Source organism: Podarcis pityusensis (genome assembly GCF_964106645.2).
Source record: "Podarcis pityusensis genome assembly, chromosome: 6".
Classification (NCBI taxonomy): Eukaryota; Metazoa; Chordata; class Lepidosauria; order Squamata; family Lacertidae; genus Podarcis; species Podarcis pityusensis.
In genome coordinates this window covers 59,322,136-59,336,814 of record NC_138030.1, presented here as the reverse complement: position 1 = coordinate 59,336,814, position 14,679 = coordinate 59,322,136, and the positions used below count along the sequence as shown (strand labels likewise).

Here is a 14,679-nt window from a genome sequence, read left to right as displayed (position 1 = left end):
AACAGTGGCAAGATCAGAAATAGTGTATAGATTTTTGAACGTATGCTCGGAACTAGGGATGTACAAAGGCATCGTTTTCTGCCCTGTATTGGTCACGTGCAGCACTGTTTACCTTCTGCTGCAGTTTGTCTTCCACCAAAACCTACATTATCTGTCTCACTGTCTGCTGTGGTAAAATTATGAAACTTGTGTCATTTATGTAATTAATTATGCAAATCACATGGTCATTATGCTATTCTACCCCAGTCATTTCAAGGCAAATTGGGAGCGGGGCTGTAATCAATTGTATAAACTACTACAACTTGTGTTCCCTGCCGGTAGACCATTAACACATGTATTTCATCCCTGTCCCTGATATTCTGCTGTTTCAGTTGCAGTGATTTCAAATATCACTTCTCTGTATTCTGAATGGGTGCAGTTCACATGCCACTACTTCTTTTCATACCAATCTGTTCAGTTTTAACTGCCTTTCAGGACAATTCTTGCTTACAAAGGATGTTTGAAGTGTACACTAAAGCTGCAAAGTACAGATGCTACAAAGGCACATTTGCAAAGTAAACACTTTTCAGGGGATTATAACTGGCTGAAGCTCCATGTTGTGTACACTTGGTAGCAAAGTCAGGTCTGCCACTAGCCCAAACCATGCATTTGTGCTCCTATGCTCATCAGCATGGGAGTGCGGATGTACCAAATAGTGCCACCTTCTTGTCTTCATGTGAACAGCAGAACTGTCACTATAGAGGCTTCATGCGTACAGCTGTGTGCTTGAAGGCTCCACCATTACAAATGCTAATGCTCCATGTGAAGACTGGATGACTTCCTGTTCCTGTCCAGATGAACACAGGAGCAATAATGTCTGTACAGGGCTTCTCTGTCTTGCACAAAGCACCTTCCTGAGCTCCTCGGTCCAATGCCAGGATTCAGAGGGAATAAATCAACTCCTCCCCTCCAACTGACTGAGAAGAGGGTTGTCTCTCTCAGTTGCCTCAATATCAGAAACTTATGGGAACAGCTGAAGGTCACGTGACCAAACTGGCTTTGCTGATATTTCTGAGTTTAATTAATAAGACCACAGCAGTATGTTCTTGCTTGCTCTTCAAACAGAAAAAATCCTGCATCTGTCTCAGCACAAGGGCTCCAACCTAAAGGATCACAGGCTAAATTGTTATTTCCTTTGGCATTTTGCTCTCTGCAGCTGCTCCACCAGCGGAGTCTGCTGCCATTGTTGCAAAACAAACACATTGATACTCACAATTAAAACCAGTTTCAAAATGGACCTTAACTCCATCACAGAGTTTGTGTACAGGGAAGCACTGCATCTGATGTATGCAGCCACTCTGCAGGGAGCCTTTGTCACAGGTATTTGTTTTCGATGTGCTTGCCCAGCGTGATGCTCAATTTGAATTCTTCCCCTTAACACACAGCAATGGACAATCCCTCTCATTTCACTTCAGGCTCTTTTGCAAAGGCTGGATGGCACTGCTGGAAGCTAATCAGCATGATTTTTTTTACACTTCTCAGGGACATCTTGGTAATCATTGTCATAATCATCCTTTCTAAAGGGGGCCCAATGTACTCCTAAACTCTGCAATGGATTATACTCGGTGAGTCATAAGGAGGGAAATAACTGCCTCTGCCAATACCTGTTTTGTTGTTTTCCCCCTGAATTCCACAGCTACCTGAGAGACACAGAAATAATCTGGCATTATGATTTTTTAACCCGCTTTAAAAAGTGCCCTTCTTTTTACTCTTAGGACAGATTTCGTATATGCAAGCATCAGATAGCTTAAGCAATAAGAGCAATTCACATGACGCCTCGAATCCACTGACAGATCAGTTCAGATCTAATCCACATTTAATTTCACAGTTGAATAAAAGAATTTTATTCTTTCTCTTTCGCCCTAAAGACTATGTTGCATATAATAAATCCCATCTGGAATGAGGTGGTTAGAATCTCTGGCAAGGAATATCTTCATGTAGCAGCTGCAGCTGAAACCTATGCATTGCCACCATAAGTTGGCATCACTATACTTGCTGAATGCATATTTTGATGTGAATAAGGGTGTGCACCCCTTTTTGGGTCTTCTAGTTGTTATGTACAAGCAGAGCTTTGGTCAGGGCCCATTTCTAGGGGTAGCCAATGTGCCATCCAGATGTTATCAGATACAACTCCCATAATCTCAGACCATTAGCCATCCTTTCTGGGGCTGATGGAAGCTGGCACCCTACAACATCTGAAGAACACCACCTTAGCCACCTCTGCTGTAGACATAACTGAGTATGTGTGCTTAGTCACCCAGCATTTTCTAACTTCTGGAACCAGCAAAACTTAAAGTTCTAGTATTCTCGGAAGGTGGCAGCCTCAGTCAAGACAATCACTTTCTTGTTCCTTGTCCCATAATTGAACCCCTCATCGGACTTGAATATGGTCTCTTCCATGGGAATTGAAAGCTTCTTCCTTGTTCAGTGTTGCTTCTCTTAAGCAGAGTGCACTAACACAGATTGCCACCCACCCATAATTCAAATAAAATTGCTTAATGTATTCCACTTACCCCAGGCTCACAAGCTAAATCCAAATCAGGGGTCTTTCTCTGGAGGATAAACGGCTTTCCTTCCACTTTTCTCTCTCCTTCTTCCCTACAAGGGTCTGAAGGGCAAACCCATTAAGATGTCAGATCTTCTCCTCCTCACTTGCCTGCCTATGATAACTGGCACCTCATGGCATATGTCTGAGGAAGAGTGATTTCTTCCGAGCATTTACTGAGAAGAGATGCAGTGATTTATTCTTATTAGTTGGGAGGCATCTATAATTTTGTACAGCACACAATCACATCCAACCTATGGAAAATTGTAGGTCGCAACAATACATCCCTGTTTGTGATAACAGGTCATCTATGCTTCTTACCTGTGCAGGTTGGGTGTCAGATGTGTGCCAGGTGCTGTGCAGGACCCCAAAGCGCTACAGTCTCAGAAGAGACTTGAAATTCATATTACACAGACAGGATAAAGGCAAAGGGAAACAACAGGGTTTGTCATGAAGGAACAAAGAGATGACACATGTACAAGATCATTGGATACAGATTAGTTATTATTTAGCTATCCTATCATGGTGGAACCATGGTTTTTGTTTTGTGAACCACCCTGAGACCTCCGGGTATAGGGCAGTATATAAATTCAATAAACAAATTAAAAATAAATAAATAAATAAATAAATAAATAAATAAAGCAAGCCATGGTGGTTACAGAGTAGAACCAAGGTGATAATCTAATCAGGTGTGGATAACCTTTGGCCAGTGGTTGTTGAATGACAAGTCCCATCAGACCCAGCAAGCACGGTCAGTGACCAGGGATGATGGGAGCTGTAGTTCAGCAACATCTGGAGGACCAAAAGTTCTAATCAATTGTTTGATGTGAATAGGACCACAGGAGGCTGCCTTATCAGACTGGCTGCCTCAGGGGTAGTCAATCTAGCATACTCCAGATGTTATTGGACTCCAAATTCTCATCACCCCCAGACAGCTTGAGCAGTGGTCAAAGATTATGAAGGTTACAGTCCATTGATATCTGGAGGGCTTCATGTTGTCTTTTCTTGTCTCTTCTAACAGCTTTCCAGTGTCTCAGGTAGAGGACTTTCATCTCAGGTGCTACCTGAGACCCTGCTTTTTTAGATGCCAGGGATCAAATCAAAGGCCAGCAGAGATCATGTGACACAAAGAACCAATAAGATCTTAAAGCTGCCAACCGTGGCCAAGTCTTGTTGTTTGGGTGCCAACCAATATTTCTAAATGAGATAGCTTGTCTAATCCTGCTGGCGGAAGAATCTGCTTGCCATCTGGCCCAACCCTGACAACGTAGCCCTCACCTGTTGATCCAGTACAGCTGGCCTTAAAGAGACAGAAATGATATATACTATATCCTACAGATATCTTGTTGCAGTAAAAGCCTGTCCCAAAGACAGGCATAGGCCTGAGGAGATCAGGTGTCTAAGAAAATTAAGTAAACTCTTATTGTGTAGATGTAATTCAGGTGCTTCAAGTCCTACCCACATATGCAGTGAATGTAGGGAACTTGCTTGCCATTTGTCTGTCCCATTTGTCCATAAGAGAAATAGAGGAGATGACTGCAACTTGGTCTTGTGTTCCAATACGTTGCCTCTCTCGCTGGGGTTGAGGGTACAAGAAGATGTTACCCATTCACACACCTCCTGTTTTTCTAGGGATGTTAAGAGGGGCTTTGTTAAGTGGACATGTTCCAACTGTTTCAGAACTTTTTTCTTCTGCCGGTTACAAATATTCCTGCACTTGATGACCTGAATTGGCTGCTGGCTGCTCCCAAAAGTGTCACCTGAAGTTTTCCCAGTGATAATTTTCTGCTCTGTGTCTCATTCCCCCTAGTATCCTCCTGTACGTTAATTCATAAAGTTAAACAATTACCTCATGCGTAATATGCTATAATTGAACTGAATGGTTCACCGAGCCAAGCAAATGCAGATGAGGTTGGACCAAGTGCATCTGAACTATACAATAAAATAAGTGTAGCACAGTCCAAGTGCTCTTGGAATGCTGAAGCTGCAGGAAATGGAGTGGTGTGAGCTTGCCAGACACAGGCTGCTTCTTGTCTTGGATATATATATATATATATATATATATATATATATCACCTTCTCCACACTCACTGAACCAGAAAACTGCGGGATTGTTTAATCTCAACGATGACTAGTGGAAATGACAGACCGGTTTTGCATTTCGTTTTTCACCTCAGCAAATATCAATTTATCATTAAATTCTGTTGTCATAATTTCAACATTTGCTGCATTGAGCCAAATATAGGTTTATTTCTGTGCACATTAATAAATGTCAAATTAACATAAATAGAGGGGAAAAGACATATTTTTTGTAGCTAGTTTTTTTAAAAATAAATAAATAAAATACATTGCCATTAAAACACCAACCATTATATCTTGACATGGTGTTTTTGTTTTTATACCAATGTCTGGAAATATTATTTACAATATTTCAGTTTTTGAATTTCTGCAGCTGTGACATTAATCCAATGTTCAAGATGACATTTTTAACAAGGGACTGGTTAGCTGTCTGAATGTACTTACCTAAGGTTGCAATCATATACTGTACTCGATTGGGAGGAAGCCCCATTGAACTCAATGGGACTTACTTTTGAGTAGGTATGTATAGGATTGCACTGTTAGAAACTGCAGAAAGAATAGAGCTCTGTCCTACAGAAGAGTAAAAACAAGTGCAGCACATTTTTAGTATTCTGTTTAAAAGCAAAAAAAAATATGGTTATTGGATTTGTTTAACTGGAATACCTGGCTGGGATTTCCAGGAATTGTTCATTAGGCCATATTCATGAGTATGAACAGATTATATTTTGTGTATAAGACCACACATGGGAGATACTCATATAGTTCTACTGCCCAAATCCCAGAATGACACAGAGAAAAAATGTTTCTCCGACTCTGTAGTTTATATAGGGCTGAATATGGTTTTTCAAATCAGTATATCTTTCCCCCTAGTATAGTTGACTTCCCCAAAGCCCATCTTCTCCACTGGGTAAGACAAGGGATGTACAGTTCAGTCAATGCCCGGTCCATGTCAATTCTGCATCTGTTCATTAATAAGTCCTATAATCCTGTTGCTGCATTACAGAAATCTGCACAGAAATTGCATATCATATAAAAACTTATACATATTTATAAATGCATTTCCCCCCTAATATATGCGTTTTATACATTTTGGCGCTTTTTTGATCTGAGAACTGTGTCGCAAAATTCAAGGAAGTGCAAAATCCAAACGATAATTGCATTCTGATACATGTATTAATCCAGGAGATGTGAATTGGTTTGATTCACTTAACATTTTTTCCCTGCATCCCTAGGGGGAGACTGCCATGTTTCTAGCTGAGGTTTCAGACGAACAGGAAATGAGTAATTTCCTGAAGGCTAACAGGAAATTCTATATGCCTATCGCCACCTAAGTGCTTATGTATATATTAGTGTCTATGAACTGTTAGCATCAGAAATGTATAAATTGAAATGAATTGTTATTTTTAGAATCAGAAGCTGATTCATTGAAACTTCTATTCTGGAACCAACGTTTTATTCTTTAGTGGAATCACATTGCATATTAAAATGTGTGTGTGTATTTATATGTATATGTGTAAATATATAAGCACACACATGCACTTAAGTAGGACTGAACCAGTGTTCCAGTTGGGGCTGTGTATCTGCTGGGCCCACTATGGCTAAAGCTTGGAAATGTGCTCTTCATAGTGCCACATCTGCAAACTGGCAGCTTCTCTGCCTTGAATTAATAACCAGACTTACCTCATTGTTTATTCCCTCTGCCACTTTGCATAACGCCAGTATGGCCTATATTTCCTAAGGGTGACTGGGGGGTTGCAACGTTTCCCAGCCATACTTCTAAAGGGGCACTGGGTATGTGTTGCTGGATGATGTAGCCATTGAGTTTGGGTGCTCAGTCAAACAGAGCATGTTCTGCTACTTTTTTTAAATAGATGGCAGTTCTGTGCATCCAGAACAAGACATGCTGAGTTATTTAAAACGCCAGCATGTGACCATTTTGAGCTAAATTAACGCTGCAAACCTTTATTCAACATTAAATCAAATCACTGTTAATTTTGGAACTAATTAGCATTTCAGGCTGTTTTCATCTCTGCAGTGTGATGATTTTGTATATAATGCTACGTGATTGTGCAGAAGTACATAATTATCAAGCGGAATATATTGTCTCCTGCTGACATCTCACAAAAGGAGATTCTTCTAGTGCAGGATGTTTGCAGCATCTCAATTCCTTTTTCGTTTCAATTTTTTTAAAAAAAAGAAAGCAAGGGTATAAGTCTAATGGGTGAGTGAGCTGCTGGATTTACTGGTCCTAGTTCTGCTTCAATTAAATACTTAACACAAAGGTTTCATTTGATGCTGGTCACATAAACTGAGGTGAGGAAGATGCTGTGAGAGAAATTGTAATTGTAAGGATTCTGCTCTTTAAATTCCAAGGAGCCTGCACTGGACAAAATCTGATAGACTTGCATAAAGCTTTGGGGTTGTGTACAGTTTTGGTCTCTCCCCCCCCATCCCTTCCAGGTAATTAATATTGAGCAAAATACCTATGTAGTCATGCGTGGTTGAATGATGCCTTTAAAACATGAGTGATAGTCTGCCCTGGGGCTTGTTTTGTGTTCTATGCAGAAATGCCATTTCAGGGTTCATTAAGGGAAAGAAAGGAGATTTTTGGTATGGCAAAGTCAGGATATTAAAAAGCCACCCTTGGATATACTCCAGTAGTATCAGCTTCGTTGAACACAATGGGACTTACTCCTGATGAGTCACAAGCTGTAAATAGAAAAGAAAGAGTTGCATATTGTTGGATCATTTGTATGTATGTGTTTAGATATCTCACAATAACGAGACCTATAGATGCCCCGGGAACATAACTGAACATAGTCTGAAACTATGGGAGCAAGCCCCATTGAGCACTTTGGGGCTTGTCTCTGAGTAGTACTGAACTGCCCTGATTTCCAGAGAGGTTTCCATGTTAGTGTATTGCAAGAAAAACAAGCCAAAAGCTTATGCCATGAGAAATGTTTTAGTTTCTAAGATGCCACAAGACTCTCTCTTGTTTTAATTTTGGTGTTCATCAAAACAAACATCCTGGCCTACCTTTCACCCTGGCATTTTTCCAGCTGTTTCTCCTGGACCATCACAACATTTGTTACCCTAAAATCTCAGGGCCAAGACAATCTTCTGTAAATACGACGCAGGAAGAACGATTGTAGGAGTTGGTGAAACAATGAGAGACAAATAGAAAACTTAATATGGTACCTATTGATCAAGTACATATATACCTTTTGGATCAAGTGTCTGTTTGATACTGTGGGTTAAGGACTTGACTAGATTTGTTGTTGTTGTTGTTTAGTCGTTTAGTCATATCCGACTCTTCGTGACCCCATGGACCAGAGCATGCCAGGCACTCCTGTCTTCCACTACCTCCCGCAGTTTGGTCAAACTCATGCTGGTAGCTTCGAGAACACTATCCAACCATCTTGTCCTCTGTCGTCCCCTTCTCCTTGTGCCCTCCATCTTTCCCAACATCAGGTTCTTTTCCAGGGAGTCTTCTCTTCTCATGAGGTGGCCAAAGTATTGGAGTCTCAGCTTCAGCATCTGTCCCTCCAGTGAGCACTCAGGGCTGATTTCCTTAAGAATGGATAGGTTTGATCTTCTTGCAGTCCATGGGACTCTCAAGAGTCTCCTGCAGCACCATAATTCAAAAAGCATTGACTAGATTACTGAAGTCTTAACATTGTATTTTTCTATGCTCTTGCACTGAATGACTGACTTCAGCCTAGCTGTGTGAACAACTTTTATTACATTAGTCCTTAGACCATAGCAGTGTCTAGCCATGGATGGATATTTAAAGCCATCTTGGCAAAGGGTAGATGGCTGGATACTACTAACATAGAATTACATAAACTTCATACGGTGTGTGGGATGTATGTGTAAATGTGATAACTAGAAACCCTGGAAAACTGACTTTCGACCAACAAGTCATGTTCAAAGTTAGTGTTCTAAAATCCATGCTTCCAAATGTTAGCAAGGCCTTATATTGCTTGGCAGTGGGAGTGGGCTGGGGGGTTATTAGATATTTCCTGTGCTTTTTCCCATCCCCAGAGCCCCCACTTGATTTTCTCCACAGTGGCACTTCTTTCTATGCAAACTTTGTGAAACATCATCTCCATTAATTCAATCAGCTGAAAGCAGAAGTGTAGCGAAAATCTAATTCAGCTCAAGTCTTGCTAATTATACCCTTTGCTATTTTTGTACACCAGCCACATTCCAGTCTTGTCCGTGTTTGTATGCTGAAGACACTTCCAATGTCTGCCCTAACAAATGCACCTCCGGGAGTTATAATTTTTGATGCCTGGTGCGGACAAAATGGCTCTGGATCTAGAGAAGATAGCATTTCTTTCTTGTGTTTCCTGTGCTCTGTTAAGGATCGTGTTAGGGAAAGGGAAAGATCAGGGCAATGTTGCTAAAAGAGAGTAAAAAGGAGAGCACAGATTTGCATCCCATCTGCTTGTGTTGATTTATAAGTATAGATGTAAATGCAGAAAAGATTGCCTTAACTGAAATGGAAATACAATACGTCTTAACAGGTGACCTCCTGTGTATGCTTGATTGTCAGGTACTAACTGTTGACTGGCAACTTCAAGGCCCCTCCCCTCCCTTCTTGTGTTTCTTTGAACCAGACTTGGACCAGAGAGACCAATAGAGGACTTTTTCATGTGCAGAAGGACACATGGCCATCCTAGGAGAGAATGTAATATATGGAATCAAGGCAGGACTATGTGCCAAGTGGATGGAGGAGAGAATGTGACCATGAAGGTTACGTATTGATTCCCAAGCCCCTCACTCTTTTGTGAAAGTTTATCCTTCTACCAACCTATTCCATGCTGAGTAGGGGGGAAGGTAATAAGTGAGAAGTTTAGGGCCCAAGCATGCAATGAGAAGGAACTGACCCTAGAGTTCTCAGGTAGCAACCTCTTGGCCTGTAAGCTCATTTGAATGAGGAAAATAAGGAAGTTAAATCATAGATAATGGAATGTTTTTCTGTTCTGGGCAGCCTTCTACCTGAGGAGGAGGGGCTTTAAAAGTGTGCATCTGGCTGGCTGACATGATCTGCACTTTCAGTGGATCTCAGATATCTTTGAGAATGCAGGACTTTGAAGGCACTGACTGGGTCTACTGGCAGCCCCCACATCCAATGGCTCTCTGCTGTCCCTTCTCAGGCAAGGAGGCTCCCTAGAGCTGGACAGCTCTTGCCTAAGGAGGGAGATCTTTGCAGTTATGGGCCGAGTTACCTGACAGCCATGACAGTGACTTATGGATGCAACACATTTCCAGAATGTTCTTGTTAGGAACAAGTCTGATTTAGACTCCGCAGGAATCTCACTTGAGGACAGGACTTGGAAACCTGAAAAAAAGCCCCAGCACACCTGAAGAACTCATTAAGCAGGCTGACTTACCCAGTCACCCAGCACAAGCTCATATATTGTACCATAAATATAGGCGTGTCAATTTCACCTCTGGCCCCAGGAGTCAAAGCTGGATCTGGTGGGAGTGCTTGTTTGGCTGTAAGGAGGCTCCAGGATCATAACTATACTCGGAAGTAGAGGCTTTGTCAGGACGTAAAGGTGGCACTAAGTGTATCTGGTAGCTTACCTAATGAACAGGAAATTGAGGATCTGTCTGTAGTTGCCTAAAATAGGAAAAGGTGGAGCTGGGTGTACTTGCCTGAAAATCGCTAGAACAATAGCTCTCAATATGTTTCTCTTGGGTAGACCTATGGGGGTTGTCTTTAGTACCAGGTGTCCCTTGATTAGAGCTCATTTATCTCTGAAGTTGCCTTCACCACTGTGATGCAGTCACCACTACATCACTGTTTTGATCTCAGCATGTGCAGTTCCTGATAGAAGGAACTGAGCCTGGAAAGCTCCGTGGAATTTCTCCACTATGTCAATAATGATTGCTGGATCAGCCTGTAGTACAAAATAAGGGTAAGCTCAACACTGTCTGCTCTTTCCCCCTCTTCATCTACCATCTTGGATCTGAGGACGGTGCAGCTGATGTTGTATAAGCCTGTCCTGCTTCCTCTTTCTCCTCCTGCAGATGTGCCAATTACTGTACCCTCTCATTATGATATCAATGTCTTTTTCTGGTGTCTGTGAGGTTGGCAGGCCATGGGCACCTGAGATATACTCTAAGTAGTGACAGCAGCAGCATCTACAAAGGAACACCTCTGCACTTGCTAGCTGGTGCAACATGTGGAGTTGGGTGTGGCATGCTAAGCTGTTTCCACATGGGCAGGAAGGAGAAACTGCGTGAGCACCACTGACTGACACATGCCATTCATCTGTTCTCAGAAATAAGACCATGATATGTGCAAGTAATGAGGATCAATATATGTCATCCTTTTGCGAGCACCAAAATATGGATAGGTTAATGCAGGGCAGGTAGTATAGCAAGACAAATTTTGGATGCAGATGGGCAGGGTGCTATACCATCTTGCTGTACAAGTATGTCCGAGAAAAGGTTGAGGACAACAGAGCTGATGTATACACCATACATTTTAAGCACATTATTTTCCTCCAAAGCATCCTGGGAGCTGTAGTTTGGTAAGGATGCTGGGAATTGTAGCTTTGTAAACAACAGTTCTCAGGATTATTTGAGGAAAAACAATGTGCTTTCGGTGTGCATTGGAAGTGTGGTGTATATGCAGCCTAAGTGAACATGAAGTTGTGTCCTAGTTGCGTTAGTGTGAATACGGCCATACGTCATCGCTGTCTTATAAAGCAACTGAAGAATTTCTTTCACTGCCATGTGTGAAATAATTACCTTTCATTATCATTAAATAGCAAGGAGTCTCCCAATTCAAAACTACTCACAGTAAAACCAGCTCCCTTGGAACCCTCTTTTCTTATGCCAGAGATACAGACATTACCGCAGCATTTAACAGACAATGCATTTTACGGGGAGAAATTAGAAAGGGCAATAAGAAATCAAGAAAGCATCGAATTTCTTCCTTCCTTGCATAATCAAAATCCTGTCTCAGGAATCCCTTAGTCTGCTTAACTCCATTGCACTTGAGGAACATTCCAATCTTATTCCGTTACAAATGCTGCTTGGTTGTAAATGAGTGTTTTAATTTGTGGGATGAGAACCCCAGCCAGCAGAGCACGTTAACGTATAACAGCTCTCCAGCAACAAAACCAAGCAATTACCTTGAACACTAAAGAATACATTTGTGAATTTCTCCAAGGGCTTGTTCATATTAGACGTTGTCACCACCTGAGAAGGGAAAGTGATGAGGCAAACTCCCTTCCCCTATGTCCTCCTCCTTCCTTTGGCTAGTAGTTCAGGGTGGGGTGGGATATGCTTTTGGAGAAGAAAAACACCACCTGCAGGTAAGAGCTAAATTGGAACTTTATTCAGTACATGGAAAAGAACAAGTGCTTTTTCAAAGCATTTGAATTCACTCCTATTTAGTTATCTTATAAATTGAGGCATAAGATCATACGACTTTGAAATGAAATAGCTCAAAAACTTATGGGCAAGGGAGAAGGTGGAGATTATGTGCACAGTTCATCACAAATCACCTGGTTTCTTGATATAATGTGTTTGTGGAGGTACATGGACAGATGGTGTTCTCTCTGGATGAAGGACATAGCCAAGCACTCCACTTTCTCTCTTGGGCTGCATTTGACTGCACATGTAGTGAATAGGTAATCTATGAGCACAATTCAGAGCCCTCTAGGCTATGCACCTCAAGTATGGAACTCATCCGGATGCAGGCCCTTGCCTATGCTCAGTGCATATTTACCTTGAGAGCCAAAGTGATGCAGTTGTGCAGTCCTTGTGTGCACCTCAGGAATGAAGTGGGCACCTTGCCATGGTGGTCATTCTTCTCCAGTCTTCATGTCATTGTTCTCACAATGCTTCTGAGGAGCCATTTGCTACATATGTGTGGTACAATCTGGGCTGAAAAAGAAATGGTGCCCTTTTGCATTTCTCTTTCACATCAGCTAATACAATGATTCCTTTGCATGAATTCGTATAACTATCTACACAAATTCTCTACACTTTTTGGCAGGGGCAACCCTCCTCATGGAACGGCCTCCCATCAGATGTCAAGGGGATAAAGAACTACAAAACTTTTAGAAGACATCTAGTCCTGTATTGGCAAGTTTTTTTTAAAAAAAATGTTTGATGTTTTATCATGTTATATTGTTGGAAGCCACCCAGAGTGGCTGGGGCAGATCTAATGGATCTGAGCCAAACTTAAAAGCAGGCTTAAAAATGTCCTAGGTGCCACAAGAATTTTGGGCAAGAAATTTGCCACCCCTGTTCTGAGCTGTTGTTATTTATGTATTTGATGCTGCTTTTATAGAATACGCATATATTTTCTTGCTGTTTTAAATCATGTTCTTGTCAAATCAAATTTTCTTGTTTTTATTATATATCATTACCTCATTAACTAACCATTTAAAGGGGGGTAAAATAATAATAACTGACCAAAAGAAAACAAATATAATAGGGCCTTACATCATCTGGATTTTTAAAAAAGCAATTAAAGGTAAAAAGCAAAGTATCAACTCAAAATAAGAGTTTACAGGCTTATCTGTAGCTTTGAGAGTAGCTGCAGAGTGTGTGTGTCATGTGTGAGTTTTAAACCCTTCTTTTTGCCTATACAGTGGACGCTCGGGTTGCGAATGCGATCCGTGTGGGATGCACATTCGCAACCCGCAGCGTCTGCAACCCACAGCGGCGCATCTGTGCATGCGTGGGTTGTGATTCGGTGCTTCTGTGCATACACAAAGCACGATTTAGTGCTTCTGCGCATTGCATGACCGCCGAAACCCGGAAGTAACCCATCCAGGTACTTCCAGGTTTCTGCGGTCCATAACCTGAAAAAACGCAACCTGAAGCATTTGTAACCCGAGGTATGACACACACACACACACACACACACACATATTTGCTTCACTTGCCTCTCAACTGGAATGCCAATAATACATTTTAATATAGTGCTGCCACACTGGTTGAGGCTTGACAAAGTTTCCACTGAGAATTCATTTCTATAATTGAGTCAATGAATAAGAACAAAAACTCCTCTTTCTTATGAAATATTTCTACTAAACCTTTCAGTCTTTTCCCCATCTTGCCCTCATAAATCTCTGTCTCTGACAATCTGCACTGAAACTAACCTTTTTTAGTGACTAGATCTTTTGTTCTTGCAAATCCCATATAATAATAGGCAACACACATTGCTCAGATTTGGGTTTATCAGAAACATCTTGGGAAAACACTACTCTTTTTCAATAAATTCATTCTGATTTCTCTCCAAACAACTTCTTACTATGGTATTGGAATTTTTTGTTTTTCCATCAGTTCCCAGGCTACTATATTGTTTCTGTGCATTTTTATTTTGTGCAATATATAAAAATGTGTTTGCTTGCTTACAATTCCCTCTGGTGTGGAACACATTTAGCTGCATTTTTAAGGTCCAACCATTTTAAAAATCCAAGAGAAACTGGAGAAACACCTGCATTGGTGCTTGTCTACAAAATGCAACACTGAGGTTTTAGAGTACAATCCTCTGGCCACTGTCTGGCAGGGCTGAATGGAATATGCATGTAGAAAAGGGCAACCTGGTGCTGGTGCAGTAACTGGGCCTGGATCAAGCCCAATGCTGTCACCTGGCCAGTTCAGCCTCTTCTGACCCTTGGAACACAACATTTTTGGACTTTGCATTTTTGCCCACCCACAAATTTAGTGGCTGCAAGGGGAAAATTGGCACCAACAGAGTGATGCACTAATCCAGTGTCAACCAAAGGTGAGCTAGGTGGAGTTTTTCTACCTCTCTCAGAATACAAGAGGTCTCTAAACCACCCATCATTTAATACACCTCTATCATGCTTCCCATCTCTTCCCTTTTTGAAAAACCAACCCCCATACTGAAACATTGTAACTTTCCCTCATAAAGGCGCTTCTTCCACCCATTGACCATTTTGATTGCCCCTTTCTCAGGTAGGAGAACAAGGAAACCCTCTTCCAGGGATTCAGGAAACACTCTCTGCCCCCCA

The 14,679-nt window shown here is 41.5% G+C and overlaps 1 protein-coding gene across 1 annotated transcript in view; it reads left to right on the top strand.

Annotated features, from left to right (window-relative positions):
• The window catches only part of DAB1 (DAB adaptor protein 1), a 644,236-nt gene that overhangs the window by 22,635 nt on the left and 606,922 nt on the right, over positions 1-14,679 (top strand). The window contains exon 6 of the mRNA XM_081011790.1: positions 12,687-12,779. The gene's annotated coding sequence lies outside the window, so the exon portion shown is untranslated. The remainder of the gene's footprint in view (positions 1-12,686; positions 12,780-14,679) is intronic.